The sequence below is a fragment of the Phyllopteryx taeniolatus genome, chromosome 9, assembly GCF_024500385.1.
Source record: "Phyllopteryx taeniolatus isolate TA_2022b chromosome 9, UOR_Ptae_1.2, whole genome shotgun sequence".
Lineage (NCBI taxonomy): Eukaryota > Metazoa > Chordata > Actinopteri > Syngnathiformes > Syngnathidae > Phyllopteryx > Phyllopteryx taeniolatus.
Genome location: NC_084510.1, coordinates 4,826,096 through 4,841,563, shown reverse-complemented (window position 1 = coordinate 4,841,563; position 15,468 = coordinate 4,826,096). Strand labels below are relative to the sequence as shown.

At 40.2% G+C, this 15,468-nt stretch overlaps 1 protein-coding gene and 1 long non-coding RNA gene across 2 annotated transcripts in view; one reads left to right on the top strand and one right to left on the bottom strand.

Annotated features, from left to right (window-relative positions):
* wnt4 (wingless-type MMTV integration site family, member 4) overlaps window positions 1–15,468 on the top strand; it is a 42,888-nt gene that overhangs the window by 17,210 nt on the left and 10,210 nt on the right. The window lies entirely within an intron of this gene.
* LOC133484072 (uncharacterized) lies at window positions 10,076–11,342 on the bottom strand. The gene is made up of 3 exons (XR_009790286.1): window positions 11,211–11,342; window positions 11,080–11,127; window positions 10,076–10,499 (listed from the first exon to the last, which is right to left on the bottom strand). It is a non-coding gene; the product is annotated as an uncharacterized LOC133484072 (long non-coding RNA).

The window sequence follows — 15,468 nt, the reverse complement described above, 5'->3', positions numbered from 1 at the left end:
TCACTCCATCTGTTTACATAAACACAGAATGCAAACAGTCATCTTAGAAGGAATTAGCTACAGTACACAATCAACTAGTTTGCATAAATAAGAAATCTACACGTAGCTATAATGGACATTGTAAAGGATGAACCTCACACTAATTACTCCATCTCTGATAAGACGGACACTTTTTGTTCTGTTTTCTGTTGATTCTTGTATATTTTTCCAAAGTAATTTTCTTCTTGCTGCCCCCTCAAATTTCATGTTTCCTTCCTTTTTTTTTTACAAAACATATACTGTTTGCAAATTTATTGGCAGGCAATCAAACACAACTTCAGTTACACAGTTATCTCTTTCTTAAACACGCATCACATTCTCTCAGTCTCAGCATATCTCAGGAGAGGCTGCAAAGGACAGTACAGGGCCAGAATGCACAATATTGTTTCACAATTATTCACCCTGGCCTTTGTGTGTAAACACATGCTTGACCCTTTCATGACCTTCATCCACATTTCATTCAGATCTATCGTATTAAGGAGACTCAGCGGTGATGAGGTGAGACCAAATATGTATTCTAGCCTCCTACACAGAAATGTCTTTATCCATACAAATATGTGTGTACAACACAGTTTACACATGTGTGATAACTGTGTAAATAGTAAGCTAGATGGTGCGTGTCCAAACTTGCCCACTTTGCATGAATGATCGCAATTCCACAAGCCAAGACTTTTCTTCATCTCGCCAATGAATGAATGTGTCTTTTACATTGTAGAAAAGCTCCTTCAACCAATCACATTAATTATATACAATTTGAACCTTTTACTTAATCTGACAATATGAATACATCATGTGCACAAGTAGTTTTTTGCACAAGCAGTTATATAACATGTTTACAGAATCTCCCTGCTAAAAAAAATTGACTTTCTGAAAAGTCATGATAAACACAAAATCACTGAAAATTAACAATTGATAATCGAGTATTGCTTTTGAATAGTGATCCAACACAATTGTCTAATAAAATAAATTGCAGGGTACATATAAACAAACAGGCACGGTGGCCGACTGGTTAGAGCGTCAGCCTCACAGTTCTGAGGTGCGGGGTTCAATCCCCGTCCCCGCCTGTTTGGAGTTTGCATGTTCTCCCCGTGCCTGGGTGGGTTTTCTCCGGGCACTCCGGTTTCCTCCCACATCCCAAAAACATGCATTAATTGGAGACTCTAAATTGCCCGTAGGCATGACTGTGAGTGCGAATGGTTGTTTGTTTCTATGTGCCCTGCGATTGGCTGGCAACCAGTTCAGGGTGTACCCCGCCTCCTGCCCGATGACAGCTGGGATAGGCTCCAGCACGCCCGCAACCCTAGTGAGGAGAAGCGGCTCAGATAATGGATGGATGGATATAAACAAACAACTATTCACACTCACCATCACACCTACGGGCAATTTAGAGTCTTCAATTAACCGAGCATGCATGTTTTTGGGATGTGGGAGGAAACCCAAGCAGGCACGGGGTGAACATGTAAACTCCACACAGGTGAGGCTGGATTTGAACCTGGGTCCTCAGAACTGTGAGACAACTGAGAAGTATTCAGACCCGCATACATTTTTCACACTCTGTTATATTGCAACCATTTGCTAAAATCATTTAAGTTCATTTTTCCTCAATGTACAGACAGCACCCCATATTGACAGGAAAAAAAATTTTATTGTTGAAATTTTTCAGATTTATTTAAAAATCACACAGCCCTAAGTATTCAGACACTTTGCTGTGACACTCATTTAACTCGGGTGCTATCCATTTCTGATCATCCTTGAGATGGTTCTACACCTTCATTGGAGTCCAGCTGTGTTTGATTATACTGATTGGACTTGATTAGGAAAGCCACACACCTGTCTATATAAGACCTTACAGCTCACAGTGCATGTCAGAGCAAATGAGATTCATGAGGTCAAAGGAACTGCCTGAAGAGCTCAGAGACAGAATTGTGGCAAGGCACAGATCTGGCCAAGTTTACAAAAAAAATTCTGCTGCGCCTAAAGGTTCCTAAGAACACAGTGGCCTCCATAATCCTTAAATGGAAGACATTTGGGACGACCAGAACCCTTCCTACAGCTGGCCGTCCGGCCAAACTGAGTAATCGGGGAGAAGAGCCTTGGTGAGAGAGGTAAAGAAGAACCCAAAGATCACTGTGGCTGAGATCCAGAGATGCAGTCGGGAGATGGAGAAAGTTCTAGAAAGTCAACCATCATTGCAACCCTCCACCAGTTGGGGCTTTATGGTAGAGTGGCCCGACGGAAGCATCTCCTTAGTGCAAGTCACATGACAGCCTGCACGGAGTTTCCTAAAAAAAAAAAAAAAAAAAAAAAAATAAAAAACACACCTGAAGGACTCAAAGATGGTGAGAAACAAGATTATCTGGTCTGATGATACCAAGATAGACCATTTTGGCCTTAATTCTAAGCGCTATGTGTGGAGAAAACCAGGCACTGTTCATCACCTGTCCAATACAGTCCCAACAGGGAAGCATGGTGTTGGCAGAATCATACTGTTGGGGTGTTTTTCAGCTGCAGGGACAGGACGACTGGTTGGAATCGAAGGAAAGATGAATGCGGCCAAGTACAGGGATATCCTGGACGAAAACCTTCTCCAGAGTGGTCAGGACCTCAGACTGGGCCGAAGGTTTACCTTCCAACAAGACAATGACCCGAAGCACACAGCTAAAATAACGACGGAGTGGCTTCAGAACAACTCCGTGACTGTCCTTGAATGGCCCAGCCAGAAGCTTGACCTAAACCCAATTGAGCATTTCTGGAGAGACCTGAAAATGGCTGTCCACCAATGTTCAACATCCAACCTGACAGAACTGGAGAGGATATGCAAGGAGGAATGTCAGAGGATCCCCAAATCCAGGTGTGAAAAACTGCATCACTCCCAAAAAGACTCATGGCTGTATTAGCTCAAAAGGGTGCTTCTACTAAATACTGAGCAAAGGGTCTGAATACATATGGCTGTGTGATATTTCAGTTTTTCTTTAATAAATCTGCAAAAATTTCAACAATTCTGTTTTTTTTCCTGTCAATATGGGGTGCTGTGTGTACATTAATGACGACAAAAAATTGAGTGCTAAATTTAAGGGGGTCTTAATACTTTCCGTACCCACTGTAGGCAGACAGATAGACAGATTCCTTGGCCTCTTAGAGGCAGTGTGGTGCGATTCGAGCATGGAGCTACACGTTTGCAGTTTTCTAAAACAATCACGTCTTGTATTTAAATATACAATGTGTGTAATTCTTTTACTTGCGTGTTCAGTTTAACAGTAAACTACACCTGGGGTGTCATTAAATAGTTTAAATCACATTCAGGGAGGGCAGAAACAATCTGCGTGTCACTTTCAGTCACAAAAAATATAACTGGAAAAGTTACATTGTTTAATATAAAATGAGGTATTACTGTTACATTGTTTAATATAAAATGAGGTATTACTGTTTCATTTGGCAAGATCATTATATCTTGGGATTATTTTGTCACTTTTGTGACAAATTACATTTTCGATCCGCTGAGAATCACGTGATCGAAGAAGAAAAAAAATGTCTGATTTTTATGACGAGCCCTGATTTAATTCCTATTTAAACATCTAGGGAATGAACTGAAACATGCTAAATGAGTTCTATCCATCCATCCATTTTCTGTACCGCTTATCCTCACTGGGGGCATGCTGGAGCCTATCCCAGCTATTTTAGGGTGAGAGGCAGGGTACACCCCTAACTGGTCGCCAGCCAATTGCAAGGCACATACAAACAACCATTCGCATGCACATTTACACCTACAAGCAATTTAGAGTCTTCAATCAACCTACCACACATGTTTTTGGGAAGTGGGAGGAAACCGGAGTACCTGGAGAAAACCCACGCAGGCACGGGGAGAACATGCAAACTCCACACAGGCGGTGTGTGAACCCCGGTCCCCAGAACTGTGAGGCAGATGTGCTAGCCAGTCGCCCACCCATCCATTTTCTGAGCCGCTTCTCCTCACTAGGGTCGCGGGCGTGCTGGAGCCTATCCCAGCTATCATCGGGCAGGAGGCGGGGTACACCCTGAACTGGTTGCCAGCCAATCGCAGGGCACTTACAAACAAACAAGCATTCGCACTCACATTTACGGGTAATTTAGAGTTGTCAATTAACCTACCATGCATGTCTTTGGGATGTGGGAGGAAACCGGAGTCCCCGGAGAAAACCCACACAGGCACGGGGAGAACATGCAAACTCCACACAGGCGGGGCCGGGGATTGAACCCCGGTCCTCAGAACTGTGAGGCAGACGCTCTAACCAGTCGCCCACCGTGAATAAATTCTAAATGAATTCCAGTTTAATGTAATTTTGGGGGAACAAAAATAAAAGCAATGGCTGATTTGTTCATTTTCAGTAAATGTCTTATTACTTTTTATCAGCTTCAAGGTACTTCAGTGACTATTGTGGGTTTTTCTTCTTCAATGGAAGGGTGCCAACTATTTATTCTACATGCGTATGAATGTGTTGTACGTAGAAAGCAAGGTTTAGTTTGGATCTTTTGTAGTATCTGATAGTGTCTGTTGTCACTGTTGTCACGGCATGCATGTTTTGAGTTGTTGCAAGTGATTGAGCTTTAGTGACATTTATAAAAACCAACAATGAAGCATTTCACACAGAAAATAGACTAACTTATTTCTTATCAGCACATCTGCCTCACAGTTCTGAGGACCGGGGTTCAAATCCATCCATTTTCCATACCGCTTATCCTCACAAGGGTCGCACGGGTGCTGGAGCCTATGCCAGCTGACTTTGGGTGATAATGTGTCATCAGGTCTTGATAACATTGATGGTAGGCTTCTGAAGTTAGCTGTGGGCTACTTGTCTCATCCGCTTTGGCATATATTTAATAAGTGTTTATTGTAAGGTGTTTTTCCATCTCTGTGTAAAGTATCAAAAGTAATACCTCTTCCTAAATATAAAAATGCTCTATTTAATGGGAGTAACAGTCGACCCATGACTATTTTACCTGATTTGGGAGAAATGTTGAAAACAGTTGCATGTGAGCAGATTCAGACTTATTTTGTCAAATTTGGCTTGCGCTCCAAATTTCAGCATGCTTATAAAGAAGGTCATTCCACTGCCACAGCACTGGTTCATATTATAGACAACTGGTATGACAATTTGGATAAAGATAGCTTTGTGGGGGCTATATTTTTAGACTTCAGTCCGGCATTTGATTTGATAGATCATGGCTTTCCATTTGCAACATTGACGTGTTATGGATTATCAACCCAGTGCCTGTTCTTGATAAAGGATTACTTAATTGACAGGAGTCAAAGGGTATAATACAACTTTTTTTTTTTGTCTGATAGAGCTGATATCCACTGTGGCCTACCCCAGGGCCTCTGCCTCGGACCTCCCCTCTTTTCTGTTTTCACGAATGACCTGTCGTATGTGATGAACAACTGTTTAGTTGTCATATATGCTGACGACGCAACTATGCTCTAATCTAATCTTGATATGAATAATATTTCCAGTGGAGTGAAAAGGGAGCTGGATGAGGTTACTATATGGCTCAAGAACAATCACACGATTCTAAACATTTCCAGAACTAAATCCATGGTAATTGGAAGTAAAAAAACGTTTGAAGCGCAAACCAAAGTTAACCCTTGGAATGAATGGTTCTATATTAGAACTAGTCAAACAAATGAGACTATGAGGCATCAGGACGGATCAGCATCTATCTTGGTCTTCTCATATTGATACTGTAATCAGGAGGATGGGTACTGGAATTGCGGTTGTGCGTAGACTTGCCTCCTTTATCACCTCACTGGCTATGAAAGCGGCGGTGCGATCTTTAGTATTATCTCAACTAGAATACTGTTCTGTCATATGGTCCGATACTAAAAAAAAGCAACCTCTCTCGGCTTCAGATTGTTCAGAACAAAGCTGCTCGCCTTATATTGAGATGTTCATACACTACCACTGTTATTGACAGGCACCGCACTTTATTATGGCTTTTAATCAATGTTAAAATGCAATATAATTTATTCATATTTGTCAAGAAAATTCTTTTAATTGGTGAACAAAGCTCATTTTATGAAAACCTATAAGCACTCTTATTAGATACTCGATCTACTACCAAGTTTAATTTGGTTAATAATTTTCCCAATACGTTTTTACAAAGGTCTGTCTTTTATAAATCTCCTCAGGTATGGAATGAAATGCCCAAAGAAATGAAGAGCTTATTAACTTTACACACTTTTTAAAAACGTTATTAAATCTAATGTTAACGTCATGTAGTGTTCAACTGATGAACATATGTGAATTGTACAACCTTTTATGCCTCATAAATCTTTACACAGATTGTATTTATTCTACGATCGTAAGGTTTTTATTTTTATTTTGTCTTTGTATTGTATATTTAAATGTATTGAGTTTTAGTTTTTATTATTCTGGACCCCAGTAAAATCTTATTACAAATAAACAAATGATGAAAACAGAATGTTGAGTCAAGGAAATTTGACCTATCAGCGACTCCATTGTATTCAACAGGATGACTTTGAAAATGGTGGAATCCTAATGTCATAAAACGTATAAATCCATGTATTTTTATGCTTGTTTAATGTTTATACATTTACAGGGCAGGTGATCACTTTGTTATACAATTCCAATGGTTCTCACTTGAGTTTGTATGGTTCTGCAGACAATTTAGGTTTTGAGGATTATTGTGCACTGACTTAAAATAATTCCTCAATCTGATTTGAAAGCGCAATACAGTATTATATATTTTTTGTTCCAAATACTTAGTTTTGAACCTTTATATAGGTTTGTAACTCATGCAGCCATAACAATGGAAACACGAGTGGCAGCTGCGCTGAATGGCATTAATTACGCAACAAATGGGTAAAAAATAAAATAAATACAGCAAAACTGCAAGAGAAATGCATGGAATTACTCCAACACAGTTTTCATTTGCAAAACAACTGCAATTTAGTTCAACGCAGAAAAAGTGCATTTCTGTCTGCCAAATATTTTAAAGGTGACACTGATTACAGTCGACAATGCTGTTATTGATCCAATTATATGAAAATGACCCATTGTCGAAAGCTGTTATGAGCACATTGCACGGTAAAGTACAAACCTGAACAGAATATCTCCACTAATTATCAACTATTCCGGAACTTGGTGCTTGCCGGACGGCGGCCGCCACCGCAAACTGCACTTCATGAGGCGGCTGCCTCTGTTGCTGTCCAAGCAGAGTTCATCATCCGTTTTGCAGAGCATAATTTGCAGTCATCCTAAACCAGCCAATCACAGGGCAAATACAGACAAACAACAATTAACACTCACATAGGTCATTCAGAGTCATTTTTTTAACCTAACCTGTTTTTGGAAATGTGGGAGGAGGCTAGGGTACCAGGAGGATAACATGTATACACCAGGATATACCCCACAACCAGAAAAGGCTAAAGCTGAGATTCGAACCCATATCTTTTCGACTGTGAAGCAAAGAAGCTAACCACATTTTCCGTCATGCCACCACCATCACATCAGCTTGCGAAAATCTTCCAGCTCACATTATACAAAGAAACGGTCACAGGTACACGGTACAGCCAAATTTAGAAACAATCAGCTGTTCACAGCTGTTGTCTCCTAGGGAGCTAAAGACCAGCAACATGGCAGATGATGTTATTGTTACATCACCTGAAATACCTTATGGGCTGCTTTTAATTCCAATGTGATCTGAAGCACAAAAAGCAACATAGTCAATAAAGTTGACTACAGTTGATTAGGCTCAAGCACACACACATACATCCACACTTATGCACACACATCATGATTCCTAGCCTTATTGGGTGATGGCACTGATACCAGGGGAGAGGTTAGTCCATGGAATTTGCTGTCTTTAATTTATTTTCCCAAATTGGCATGAAACGACGGATTTGTGAATGTGTCTGTGTTTCTGTGTGTGAGGCTTGTGGTGTTGGCAGAGCGTGTTATTTTTAGGGGGCAATGAGCTCTAGTGGAGCCACCAGCATATAAATACAGCCAGACACACGTGTAAGCACACAAACACACCAAGAAACAAACATGTTCCCATAGTATAAGGGTACCTCACATTTTTCTGCTTATTCACAACCTGACGTCCATCTTATTTCTTCAACAAGTGACTTGTACTTCAAATCCACTTTGGCCTTCTCTACTAGCCCGTACACTTTACATTCATTCACCCCCCCCCCCCCCCCCCCCCCCCCCTCCCCACCCACACACACACACACATAAGGTCATTTGAAATGAACTACTGCATAGAACAGAGTCCTGCTTAAAAGAGACTTCAGCAAAGCAGATGTCACAGCACCTCACAAGCAGGGATCACAATAAACTAGTAGAATAGTGCCCTCTACAGGTTCCACTATGTACAGTACAGTACTATTACAAATTTGTCATTGAAATAGTCACGAAGGCTGTCTTGTACCTTGTTAGAAAGGACTATTTGTTTGTTGGTTTGTTTCCACTTCTTGTGTGAGTCTTCTCAGAACAAGAAAGGAATATTAGGAAATGTTCACTCATAGACGATGAAAAAGATGATGAGGATGGTGATGATGACGACAATGCTTATGATAAAAGCAGCGTGTGTTAGAGTTATCTTGCACTGCACTTTCCTGATTTGGTAGTTTTGGTTTATACGAAAAATGTGTTTCATAATTTCAATTAGCAACTGAAAAGCTTTAATTAAAATGACAAGTCTGTGTCAAGTGCAGGCGATTTGTATCAGATATTCTATGCAATCTATATAGTCTATGATTCAAGGTTAAATACAGAGGAACATTGATGGAAATGAAGTTAGTGTCACATTTTCTACAGCAGACTTCAGTTCCCGCCAATCAGAGTGGCTCCTCTCGTTCCCTTGAAATGTGACAATATTTTCGCATTGCAGACGTCTATGCAGTAAAGAGCCACGCCTAATCGCAGCGACCTGTGCATAGTCACGGCTCTTAGGCTGGTGTGGCAACAGATAACGGGTTTGCGGGTACCCTTATTAAATACAGGGTCAGCCACTGAAGATTGGTGCCGACAAATATGTCTGCGGACCTCCCTCATAGCTGCATGCCAGCCAGTACATGGGATGATTTAAAAAATATAATGATGATGATAATAATAATAATGCATTGAATGAATTGATTTTTAAAATAATTCGATGCCCACTGTTGAAATACGTCAGTCATCCACCACACATGCCCGCGAAGCTCGGGTATCTGTCTGGCTGCATGTTTACTGATCAAATTCACTAAAAGCGCATTGGAGCAGCTGCGTCAAAACTTAGATGTGGTCCCAGCAGGCGGAAGTTTAGACGGACTTTCTGACACCAAATGCTCTCTTTGCCAGGCACATCTCCAAGGGCACACCCTCGCTATGCGAACACCAGGTGGGCAGAAAATAGAGCATAGAATTTTGTAATTTATTAGGAACTTTAGTAGTTATACTCCAACAAATAACTAAGTGTTTAACAAACAAAAACAAAAAAACTTAGATTTTCTGCTCAGGCACTCCTCTGTGGGAGTTTACATGGTTTGGCTTCCTCCGACAATATAAAAAAATAAATAAATAAATGCATGTTAGGTTAATCGAAGATTTAAAATTACCCATAAGTGTGAATATGGGTGAGAATGGTTGTTTGTCTTTATGTGACTTGCGAGTGGCTGGTAACCAGTACCCGCCACTCACTCAAATTTAGCTGGGCTGTGCTCATCCTCACCCACGACCCTAATGAAGACAAGTCATGTAGTAAATGTATAGATGGATGGTTTGTGGCCATTCTGATTGTCGATGGGAGAAAGTTCCAGAAAGACAACCACAAATGCATTCTTCCCTATTAAGTAGCCCAACAGAACTGTCTCTATTATATGCCTGCACAGTTTACACGAAAAGTTGATATCTCACCCAAAACTGCTGATATAGGATCCAGCCCTGAATAGGAAAAGTTATTTACAAAATAAATGCATGGAAATATGTTGCACAGTAACAGTTTAATATGAATTGCCTGTTTGAATAACAAAAATGATTTGTAAACAGTGTTTTTTTTCATGGTGTCCTATCATTTTTATATTTTTTCGTATTTTCTCTTAAACATGTGTCATAAAAGTCTCCTCTGTTAGGATTTATCTCTTATTTTCATAAGACTGTTGGGGGGGTTCTAAGTGGGAGGCTTGGTTGATTCCACCTGGACTTTAGTGCATTCACAGGCCGCTTGTGTGTTTGTGTTGCATTACGCATCACAGCCTTCACAACACCACTGGCTCCACTGGGTTTAGGCCCATGGGATTTGTGAAGAGAAAAGGGGGAGAGAGGGACGGGGAAGAGACGTGGGCTGATGGTGTGTCTGTCTGTGTTGCTCTGCCCTTCTATGGGTTGACTCCTCTGCCTGTTGGTTGAGGTGTTTTGTTAACCTCGTCTAAGGGAAGCAAGGGTATATGCCGCAGAATGAGCAGATAACAGGACGGAGGCCTGAAAATGAAACACACTTGCTCAAGGTCTGTCTGTTCCTTTCCCATGAATTTACATAAAAACACACATTCCAAAAAACAAATAACATGGATAGCATCCACATCCTATCTAAAAGTATTGGAACATTGAGGCAATTCCTCTATTTTCCACAACTGAAACAAATCGAAAATGAGAAAATAATGGGTATTTTCAGTTAGCTTTGTTTTCAGTTTTGTTTTGACAGTGGGCAAATAAAATGTGTTGGAGGTATTATATGTTAATGCTCAAATATGACATATTTACTACTAGCGAGCCAGACTTCGACAAGATAGCTTTCTAAAGCGCTAACGTGGTTCACCCAAAGTATGGCAGCACTTTAAAAAAAAAAAAGTCAAAAAAATATTCTTGCGTATGAAATGTTACTGCCAGTTCGGGGTTCCCTTGTTGTGATTGTACGACAAACATGGAATGCACCAATACTTTGCCTCCACTAGCTTATCTACATCGAATGTGCCAACACTTAGGCCCCACTAGCTTAGCATCGCCATCGACACTTGGCTCGTAGGGGAGTGTCGTATCCATATGTGCTCGACTCGCTTACTTCAGATTTCCAGTTTTTCGGCGTTCTGCTTTTTACATCCAGTCGTCGCTAAATTTATGTTTAAAAAGACACAAGCCCGAAACATAAATACTCAAGTAAAGTACAGGTACCTGAAAAACTGTGTTACTTACCACCGCTGATGATGAAATTATCGACCGTAGATGATGAAATCCCTAAATTCCTTGCAATTGTACATTGAGAAACATTGTTTTTAAACTGTTGGACTCTTTGCACACGCAGTTGTTCACAGTGATGAACCTCACCCCATCCTTGCCTGTGAAGAACTGAGCCTTTCAGGGGTGTTGCTTTTTTACCCAGTCATGACATTCACCTGTTTCCAATTAACCTGTTCAGCTGTGGAATGTTCCAAACAGGTATTTTTATTTTTTTTTACCATTGCTCAAATTTTCAAGTCTTTTGTTGCCCTATCCTATTTTTTTAACATGTTGCAAATTCAAAATGAGAGAATATTTGCAAAATAACAATACCATTCATCATTTTGAACATAAAATATCTTGTCTTTGTAGTGTTTTCAAATGAATATAGGTTGAAAAGGATTTTCAAAATAGTGTATTCTGTTTTTATTTGCGTTTTACACAATGTCCCAACTTCAGCTCAATTGGGGTTTTGCATTTGGATCTGATTGATAACTTAAAAGATAGCACCTTTTGTTTGAAATCACAGATTTTTTTTCGACGTCGTTCTGAATGACCAAAAAAACTAAACCAAAATAATGGCATTATTCTCATTTCATTAAATGTACAGTGGGTACGTAAAGTATTCAGAACACCTTCATTTTCATTTTTTTATATTGCAGCCATTTGCTAAACTCATTTAAGTTAATTTTTTCCCACATTAATGTACACACAACACCCCATACTGACAGAAAAAAAGGGAATTGTTGAAATTTTTGCAGATTTATTAAAAAGGAAAAACTGAAATATCACACAGCCATAAGTATTCAGACCTTTGCTCAGTATTTAGTAGAAGCACCCTTTTGAGCTAATACAGCCATGAGTCTTTTTGGGAATGATGCAAGTTTTTCAAACCTGGATTTGGGGATCCTCTGCCATTCCTCCTTGCAGATCCTCTCCAGTTCTGTCAGGTTGGATGGTGAACGGTGGGCAGCTATTTTCAGGTCTTTCCAGAGCTCTAACTAACTAACTAACTAACTAATATCGAAGCGACAATGGCTTTTTGTAATGCGTGTGTTAGGGGGCGCCAGAAATTGTGGATTATGATTGAAAACCAACCATTGTGGCAAATGGGTGGGCGGGAAAGGGGCAGTTGCGTTTTCCTGATCAAAATACATCCGTCGCAGGTATTTTGATGCCCACCAGAACCAGTTTGGATGCCCCCACTCTGTTGGATGCCCAGGGCTGCAGCGCCCCCCCCCCCCTTTTTTTTTTTTTTTTTTTGCACACCTCTGCATTCTAAGAACTTCAGTTATTCTATTATGAGGCTTTCTGTTCTCCTGAAACTACAGTATTTCATTTTGGTTCATATTTGTATTCAACCTGTTAAAACAACAAGACACATACTTTGAATGGTTATATACCATACTCACATCATGGAAACTCCGTCCACCTCCATAATGAAGGCCTTCTAAGTAAATCTCAATAAACTGTGAGGTCACATCCAAGTGTGTAGTGTATGTTTGCGGATATGGTTGAGATGCTGTGGAGTGGCAGGGAGCAGGGTTATCACAGTGATGAGTGGTGATTACTGACATTGTCTGGTTGGGTAGAGCATGGCCTTCAAAGAGGCAGCGAGAGGAGGATTATCTTCACTGTTGAGAGGATGAGATGAGAGGGGAACTGGAAAGAAAAAGGTGGCTGACCTCCCTGACTTTTGAAAGGATGATAGGACACTGGTTGCACTCCAATTTGTTTTTTCCCATAAGAAATAATGGAAATCGAAATAATCCATTTCAGGCCCAAACTATCATTTTCATGAAAACTAATTAACTTTAATGACAATAAGTAAGCCTACTGCTTTTAATCTGCTTGAGTCCACTTACTTTACATAACTTCCACTATACAGTATTATTTTCCTCTCTTTTTTTGATACCCTTTGTTGAGGCCAGATCTTTTTTGGAAAAGTGTCGCAAGAGCCACAAAAAGCCAAAGGAAAAGCAAAGACATGCACAGAATGAATCCTTTAATGCTGATCTAAGATCTTGTCTAAGATCTGAAGTCTTGTGCAATATGCCGATAATTGTGTGCGTCTTGCATGACGACAAATTTAACAAAATTTGAAGTTCCAAAGGATGGAATTAAATCTGAAGACATTCCAGGCTGTAAACCGAAATTCTTACTTTCTGGAGTATCCCTGTAAAGTGCTATCAATAATTTCATCAGAATTCGCCCAGGCTTGGATGTGTGCCACTCCATTCCACTGAGACTGACAGACTAGGGCTTTGCAGAGGTTTGTGTGGTCTTGGGAACTCATAACCCAGTACTCATAAAACAGGCTTCAGAAACCTTAAGGAAAGCCATGTACTGTATACTGAAAGAGAATAGGAATAAAGTTAGTTTGAGGGCCATTTTATGCACTCTTAAAAAAATAAAAAATAAAAAAAAATTTAAAATCAAATTTCTTTTTCTTTTTGCTGTAGACTGAAAGCTTTAGTGTTTGACATCAAAAGATGAATATGAGAAAAGAAAAAAACAACTTTTAATTCCAGGTTTACATCACATCATACGAACAATCTGGTGATAGCATGATTTATATTAAAAAAAACACCTATTTTTAGGTAATGGAACAGATCAAGTTAAAAAAAGATTAAAGTGAATAAGTCTATTTTTTTGTATGTTTTTCCAAGCTTTCACTGCAGCCTCTTTCAGTAGCTGCATGTTTGAAAGGTGTTTACTTCTTTTCAGTCTTCTCTTTAGCAACTAAAATGCATGCTCGATAGGGTGTTAGTCTGGAGATTGGCTTGGCCAGTCTAAAACCTTCCATTTACCCCCCCCCCCCGATGAATTCCTAATTGTTTGGCAATGTTTCTAGTCATTATTTTGCTGCATAATGAAGGATCTCTAAATCACTTTGATGGACTATTTCTCTAAATTGGAAGACGAGACCTGATTCTATCATGTTGTTCATCGATGATGATTAATGAGCCCGTCATCCCAGAAGAAGCCATGCAAGCCCAAGTAATGGCATTACTTCTACTGAGCTCCAAAGATGAGCTTTTATGGAGGCATTAAACTTTCTCCGAGAACGTTTGAGGTTGTACTTTTTTTTTTTTTTTCAAGCCAATTCAAGACTGGACTTTCTGTTCTTTTTGGAAGTTGGTGGTTTGCATCGTCTGTCATCAAGTGTAGCTGTTTTCCTCGATCTCCCCATTCTACATCGGTTACTTCATACACCATTGGTTTCTTTCTTCTTCAGGACATTCCAAATGATTGTACTGGCTCTGGCCAATGTTTGTCCAATGGCTCTTCTCTTTCCTTCACAACCGCTCTTTGGTCACCCAAAGATAGGTCTCTGGTTTTCATTTTGGTTACAGCTCTAACTACGAGTGGATGTCAAAAAGTAATGAGCCCAGTTTTACTCTAGCTTTATTTATTCCAATAGAAAGGCAATATATGCGTAGAAAGCCCCCAAAGTGGGGATTACATCGATACTTTTCAATATAATCTCCCTTTTTCTCAATGCTGACTGTCCATTGATGTACAAGGGCATGTATGCCAGCCAATGTTGGCAAAGTTCATGTTCTATGCAAACTAGTTCAAAGTTCAGTACACGGTTCCAAAAATGAGCCAGTTCAGTTCCAGCCAACCATCCATTTTCTGTACCGGTTATCCTCACAAGGGTTGCAGGCGTGCTGGAGCCTATCCCAGCTATCTTCGGGCGAGAGACGGGGTACACCATGAACTGGTCGCCAGCCAATCGCAGGGCACATATAAACAAACAGCCATTCGCACTCACATTCACACCTACGGGCAATTTAGAGTCTTCAATCAACCTACCACTCATGTTTTTGGGGATGTGAAACCGGAGTACCCGGAGAAAACGCACACAGTCATGGGGAGAACATACAAACCCCACATAGGCGAGGCCGAGATTTGAACCCATTTCCTCAGAACTGTGCTAACCAGTCGTACACCGTGCCCCCTGAGTTCAATTCATAGTTCATAATTTCAAATTTTGAACTAAATTCACCATTCAAATAATGAACTACTTCATAGTTCTATTATTCCTAGTGTTGCTGATGGGCTTTTTCCCTCAAAATGCTTGCATTTCATTTCCTCGTTGTTGCCACCCATTCACTCCACACTAGGAGCCAGCTGCAGCTTTCTCCCTACAATCTCAAAAACATAATGAAAAACGTGTTGCATGAATGGTGTTTTTTTTTTTAATGAGGAATTAAAAAAACAAAAAACA